Source organism: Olea europaea, unplaced genomic scaffold, assembly GCF_002742605.1.
Source record: "Olea europaea var. sylvestris unplaced genomic scaffold, O_europaea_v1 scaffold1679, whole genome shotgun sequence".
NCBI lineage: Eukaryota > Viridiplantae > Streptophyta > Magnoliopsida > Lamiales > Oleaceae > Olea > Olea europaea.
In genome coordinates this window covers 97,982-105,967 of record NW_019234465.1, presented here as the reverse complement: position 1 = coordinate 105,967, position 7,986 = coordinate 97,982, and the positions used below count along the sequence as shown (strand labels likewise).

The following is a 7,986-nucleotide window of genomic DNA, read 5'->3' as shown; positions in this document are numbered from 1 at the left end:
ATAATTATAGTCAAATTATTTAAAAAAAAAAAAGAAGAAGAAGAAGAAGAAGAATAAGAATAAGAAAGGAAAAGAAAATAGGGAGTTTAAAGGATAATGTAATTTTTTTTAAATAAATAATGCTATAAGAACACTTGGTATGTGGCGCTCACCATTCAACTACTCTCCAGTTGATCCCGAGTAAGAAATGAATTCGTTTCATTCTTAATTTCTAGCATGGTTATGAGACATATTTCTACATGTTATGAAAAGTATAAGCATGTTCACCTTGCATAATATATTTGTCATTTTTACATTTTACTAGAATATCGTGTATGCACTAAAAAAAAATACTGATAATGCAAGATTAAACATAATTGAAATTGTAATTGTCACATGATTAGGATGACTAGGAATTACCCAACCTACCTCCATCGTGCTGAAATGGCCATTGAGAACTACATAAATTATGAAGTAAGACGGGAGCGAAACTTTTGTTGAACATGTTTAAGATTTCCTTTCTAAGTGGGAACGAGCAAGATCATTCGGATATAATGAGGGGACAATGCTCTCGATATACCCCTTATAAGCACTATGCGACCTCAATGGAGAGACGTGGCTTACTTTGTGAGGGATATAGATTATGAGTTATATTTTGAAGAAGATTGGGACAAGATTGATTTTAAAGGATATTGTGAGGATATCATAATTTTATGGAATCACAGACAACAAGCACCAGCGCCCGAACCCGAACCAGAGCCAGAGGAGGAGCCGAAAGAGGACCCAGAGGAAGATATCAAACCAGAGTTGGAAAATCCTGAGCACGAAATCCAACCACAAAATTTCGATGATTTGATTGCAGATTCCGAGTCAGAGTCATGCATTACTTCAGATGATGAGATGCCATAAAAGAAGATTTTTTTTAGGACTCACAAGTTTAGGATTAAGTTTTATTTATTTACTTAGGAAAAGTTTAATTGTTTAGTTGATTTTGAAGAGCACATTACTATATGTAAGGATTCGAAAATTTATGTTTTTAAAATTCTTCGTTATTACAAAGATTATTAATAATATTATGTTGTTTTATTAAATATTCCTTAATTAAAATTTTATTTGTGTTAAGAAAATGTTGAGACAACAACAAAATCAAGCTATGATCATCAGATATTTGCTAAGGACGATACAAGACTTGGGTAGGCAACAAGCACAGGCTGGTCCCCATGGTGCAAACGCTAACAACATCAGCTTAATTGTGGAACAGTTCCGTCGCTACAAACCCCCAACCTTCGATGGCAAGGCAGACTCACTAGCAGTCGAAGAATGGATAAGAGAAATGGAGCGAATCTTCAAACATCTATCTTGCACCGATGCTCAAAAGGTGTTATGCGCAGAATTCATGTTGGTTGACGTTGCAGGCCATTGGTGAGAGTCAGCATCTCGCACTAGAACAGAAGCACAACAACATGCTCTGACGTTGACACAATTTAAGGACGAAGTGATGGGAAAATGCTTTCCCCAAGCTCTGCGAGATCAAAAGGAGACAGAGTTCCTTCAACTTAAACAAGGAAAATGAAGCTTGAGGATTATGAGAGAAAATTCGATTGGACACTGAAGCAAAGAAAGCAAGGAGGTTCGAACTGGGATTGCGTCCTAAGATTGGTGGAATACTAGCATCCCACCAATTCACCACCTATAGCCGAGTATTGCAGATTGCCCAAGCAATCTCAAATAGGTTGGAAATTGACCAAACTCCCCAGCAGGGGCCGAGTCTTCAGGAAAGAGGAAATGGAATGGGTCCAACAAAGAAAAAGGAGAAGGACTGAACAAGAAGGCTAACTTTGGACCAGGTTTTGGACAAGTCATTCCACCTTGTCCAAAGTGCAAGAAAATGCATAGGGGTGAATGTTTGTATGGGAAGCATGTGTGCTACAGATGCGATAAAATCGGGCATATTTTCAAAAACTGCAAAGAGGACCTTTCGAAGAAGAATAATGAGCCAGAAAGGAAAGGAAATGCCAGAGTTTCTACTTTAGCCCAAGGACAGGCCACAAAAGATCCTAACGCAGGTAAATTTCGAGGACGAAATTCTCTTAAGGAGGGTAGATTGTAGCAACCCAAAAATTTTATAGATAAAAATTTATTTATTTTGTATATTATATAAATTCATATTTTATCTGTGTCAAATAAATTAGATTTTGATAGAGCTATTATAAATATATCAATATTGTACTCGTTGGATAACTCGTAATTAATTAGAAGTCTTTGATTTGAGAAAAAGTTATTTTGGATAAGGACACATTAAGTTAAACCCAATTGAAAGAAAATGGTATAAATGTAATTTTATATAGATTACAAATCAATTTATTTTTTTTCTCTCCAAAACGAAAACATGTGAGGCAGGATTTTTATCATTATTTGTTAGTTTTGATTTAAAGATTCCTAGGATAACAAATGTTTTCACTATTCTACTATTCTAGTTACAACAAAATTCATTATACACCCATATACGGTTGGATAGAAATAGTGGATATCTTGTAGTTGAATAAAATAATAATAAAGTACATTGTGTGTAGACATTGGCTGCAAGATTTGGCCCTATCAAATCAAATTTTGGTTTATTTACTCTAGCCTACACTATATGCATATAGGCATCATGAAAAGTTTTACTCACACCAATTCACACATACGGTAGGTAAAAAGAGAGAGAGGAAGAGAGAGAAGAAAGAAAGAGAGAGAGAAAGGGAGAGAGAGAAGGTAGCATTGGAAATAAAGTTTGCATACATTGAATATTTTAATCACGAATTTTTCAAAGCAGAGAAAAGATTTTGAACGTGCTTTAGATTTTTTTTAACAATGTAAGATACCTTAAGTGCAATTGTTTTTGTTTCCTTATGCGTTTGTCCAATAAAAAATGTATGGATTGTCAGTAGATATTTTTTTTAAGAGATAAAATTTTACGGGATTATAAGAAGACCTAAAATGGGTATGTCGCTTGGTCACCGGTATACTCCATAAAATCAGATGGTATGAATTATAATTTTTATTGTTATATACATGTATATAGAAACTGCACATATCTTACTGAGTATTTTCGAATACTCACTCTTACAAATTTTTACAGGTTAGTTTGGGTCGATTGGAATTGTGAAAGGACGATGATGCGGGCTGCTAAGTGAATCAAATGAAAAGAAAAATAAATGAGTTTACCCTCTTTAAATTTGCCAATTAGTTTAATTTTGTTCCAAACGTATTATTTGAATTAGTTGAGAGTTTATGTTATGTTTATATAAAATTTTCATATTTTAAATTTAGAGTTATAAATGTTGCAGTTATTTGTTTAATAAAAAAAATTATTTTTATAGTTCTGCACTTAAAATAAAGAAAAATGAGTATTTCGTAACGTTCTGGAATATATAGAAAATTGGGGCGTTACATTAAGTGCATCAAAATGCTGATACTTCCTGATAGCAGCTAGCTAGCTAGTAGTAGGCATAGTGCACAGGTAATGAAAAACGTTACCTGAGAAAATATTAATACGCGGTGATTTGTCTCGTGCAATCTATCCAGCAGCTTATCAAGTATGACCAGCTCCCCACTGCTTACTATTATTCGCTCCAATTTAGTGCTCCTCAGGAAGTTTGCATCCCCACCATAACCATGGTCTGCACTTTCGAATAAAAGTGGATGATTGCAACATTTCTTCAACTCCACCACAATATTTAAAAGAGAAACCTGCATAGTTTTTGCAATAATTGTCAGAAGTTTCATCGCCTGTACACTTTACGAGAATGAATAACCATCTAATAATTAGGCAACCGCAATATAAACAAACCAGTGGAAATGTGCCAAGTGCAATTGACAGCACTATGCCATTCATGGTGCAGTATCAATAATTTTCTCATCCAGGTGATAGGAAAAGACGAAAGGGAAGAGTGAAAGGATGTAAAGGGAAGAGAAAACTAGATAGAAGTTTCAAACAAAAAAACCAATGAGCAGAGGGTAACTAAGTAACAGTACCATTCAGTCCCCTTCTTTACAGTATTGAAGTGATACATTTCAGCTATCACACCTAATAAAATCCAGTCAAATACTAACCTGATTCCCACGGACTCCTTTGTTCAGATCCTGGAAGTTGCGCTCCAGAATCCACTTATAATACCAGATTAAATTTCATTTCAAAATCTCATTTATGAAAGTGAAAATTAGTTAATATTGAAAAAATGAACAATCTAAATCCTGGAAAAGCATTTACTGTTTCTGCAATGGTGACATCTCAACCCTAAGGATACGCTCAATCTAGGAGGCAATGACTTCTCTACATCTTTTACGACTCTTCGAAGAATGTGAGGTCTCAATTCCATATGAAGATTAGCAAGCTATAAAGTAAAAAACACAAATTTTACCATCCAAGTTGAAAACAAATCTATGAGAACCCAAACTAAAGAATTGTACCTCCATCTCATTGAACATACTAAGATTCTTGTACTTCCGAACAAAGTCTTCCTTACTCTTGAACTTGTCAGGATCAAGAAACTGAAGAAAAGCCCTGCAAATTTTTAGAGATAAACTAACATAAACCACCAGCAGGCCACATATAGATAAAGATACCCATCAAACATAAACATATAGATAGGAAACTTCCACTACAGTTCATTAATATGCAAAGAACCCAAATGAAATGTCGTAGGAGAAAGAAAGGGAAGAGTAGAGAAAGCATCTCAACAGATGGGCCATCAAAAATTGCTAAAAATAACATGTAATAGTAGTTTTCTAACAAATTAAAATAGGACTCTTAACAACATTTTCCAGCTTAATGACAAAGAAAACTCCACTAAAAATTTTAAATCAATCTAAAAAATACTAGCTTGTGATTTACTCTAGGGAAAATCAACTTCAAGTGATGGTTAAACATTAAACAGCATATCTTAATAACAAAAATAAGTTTGTTACCACAGCTCTTCAACACTGTTCTGCAAGGGAGTTCCAGTAATGAGCAATTTGTTCTTTGTGCTGAATTCCTGTGGAAACAAAGTAATCATCCATAAACTAAACAACTTATAAGTCCAATACATGAGCCAAATCAATACCTTCAGGAAAATTTCACATTACCAATAATGTTGTATAAAGAGAGGCTTCGCTGTTCTTTAACCTGTGTGCTTCATCAACCATAAGATAGTTCCACTTAATTTTCGACAAAACTGTCTTGTCCTTCAGCAGTACCTCGTATGTAGTCAGCAGGGTATCAAATTTAATACTGCTGCCCGCTTTTTTATCATTATAAAATTCGTACTGCTGGCTGACAGATCTGCGTTTGGATATAGATTATTAGAAAAAGAAAGAGGAGGAGGAAAGGAGATCGAATATTTTCCAAAGGAAACTGAATTCAAAAAATGAAGATTAAGCTTAACATTAAAAGACTTAGCAGAATAGCTACAAAAGGAAGGAGAATCACCGTCTTTAGATACATCAAAATCAATAACACGTCAACCCATTCTCCATTAAAAAAAGAAAAAACCTTAAACGAAAAAATTACCTACCTCACGGCTTGCACGAGTTCCAACATATATAATAACATTCATGTTCCGTAACCACTTTTTGAATTCTTTTGCCCAATTTGACAAAGTGGATAATGGGGCAACAACAAGAAAAGGACCTTGAATTTGCTGAGCATTCTGTGGAAAGATAATAACAGAATAAATATCGAAGAACTGAAAAATTTCACAGTTGACGACATAAAGAAGAATAAGTACCAGCAGGAAACCAAGCATCGAAACTGACTGAATGGTTTTACCAAGACCCATTTCATCTGCTAATATTACATTTGTATCATTTCTCCAGCTGCACTGCAAAAGGGGCAATGATCAGCACAACTTTTTAGTCCTATAAACCAAAATCTAGAATGAATTCAGAGTATTGAACTAGAACCCAAGAACCAATTCAGAGTATTGAACTAGAACCCAAGAACCAGTTCGCACCTATTAACTAGAAAGTTCAAGCCTTCAAGTTGGTAATCTCGAAGATTCCCCCCTCTTAACCACTCAGGCTGCTCATCAAGCTTCCTCAAACTACCTGAGAAAGTAAAACAACTTTTAATACAAAGAAAAACGGTTCATACTTCTAATTGATAAGAAATGAGAAACGTAATTTCATTTTAAAGAAACAATATTGTAGGTAAGAAAGAGAACAAGCATCCATGAAAAACTTTTAAACAAATGGTTCATCCTTTCGTGGAGCAGGAAGAAGCAATAATTTTTTCTTTTCCATTTTGGGCAGTTTCAAAATGTAATCCATTTCCACAAACATTGAACTTAATTTCCCCAAACTAACCTTAATGGAAATATACTATCATTAACTCAAAATGTTTTCCTCTTTTCCCTGATTGTTTCCCAATTGATCAGCATCAACACCGCCACCTTCCAACTAGGATTAAACACCCACAAGCCTCTTCTCTGGCTGAATAACCACTTCGCAAAAGATCCTTATGATTTGCCACCACCTTAAACATGTAAGTATTATGCCCTAGGTCCAATCAACTTTCGACATAAATACTTTTATATATAATTAATGCAATTAAATGACAGATCTATTATTTAATTAATAGACAATTAAATAAATAATAGAGTCCGTAGATTCAAATCTTCGTAATTTGTTAATCACAAGGAATTGTGATTGTGAGATACAAATTACATCTGATTGAATCTTAAATCATCCGTAGTCGTAAGTAATAACGAGATACGGATATCGTTATTACTGATAGACCATCACGTGTGGCATTTCTTCCTTGTGAAGTAAGTAACTGATCTCACAAGTTAAAGTGTGGTGACACTTAAATGAACACGTGGATGTTTTTGTTATAGAACAAAACATTGGAGACCCGTCGAGAGATTCCACATGGATAACTATCTGAGTATCAGTGGTTAATCTCTAACGTTCGGTAGTAGAATTGGTCCTTTGACTTGAGGTCGTCATAGTACCTTATATGAGGACAGTCATACTTTGGCGGTGTTGGATGTTGCTCTAAAAAGGGCCGCTAATACGATATCGTTCGGGTATGTCAAGAATCGTATGAATGTTGTGATCGATCAATAAATGATTCGTCACTCTTAGATAGTAGGAGATTATGATCTGCGTTTCATTCAATTAAGTCGATGATGAAATCCTTGGCCAATGTGTACTCATAAGTCGAAAAGGAGTTTTCGATTTATATTGACTTAATAGTGGAGTGAAAGATATGATTGATGATCGAGATTGACACAACTCCATATCTCGTAATTGATCGGATCATATTGACGAAGAGATTATAGTTTCACGGTAAACGAACGAATTTGGTTTTGTCGTACGACGTGACATTTCCCGTCACATGTATTGCCCTCACACATTGCTAGATGTCAATCAGGGACGGCGAATGTGAATTGACGATAAATTAAAAGGGTGTTTTAATTTATCAATTTTGATTAGATCAAAATAATATTTCACGTCGTTAGGCATCGTGGTCGGGAACCTAATGGGCCACACACAAAAGAGAATTGGAAAATTGCAAATTGCCAATTGGTTAATTTAACAATCGTTGGATAAATTAATTAATTGGATTAATTAATTATTGGACCGGACCGGGCCGAGCCTATTTGGGTTTATATAAATACATAACTAGGGTTTGAGGTCCAATATGGTTTTCATTATTCTTGCTGGCACAAGAGAAAACCCTAGAGGCTGCAATCATATTCTCTGTGTGGATCACCGTTGGAGGCTGGACAATTGGACAGCTATAGTGGCAAATCAAGGTTGATGGAACGAAAAGAAAAGCAAAAAGATTGCAGATCTGGAAAAGGTACAATCTTATCACAATTTCTATCTAAACGCAAAGGCGATTCTTGGTGGGAATCGAAAATTATTTTAAATTCCTCTGTGCATGTATAAGTAGATACCCAACAGTGGTATCAGAGCCTACTTTGTGTTTGTTAGGAATTGATTTGCATGATGTAAATAATCAAAAGTTGATTGTTGGTT

General features: G+C 34.8%; 1 pseudogene; it reads right to left on the bottom strand.

The window, feature by feature from the left end:
- Window positions 1-7,986, bottom strand: part of LOC111377559 — a 52,176-nt pseudogene that overhangs the window by 17,410 nt on the left and 26,780 nt on the right.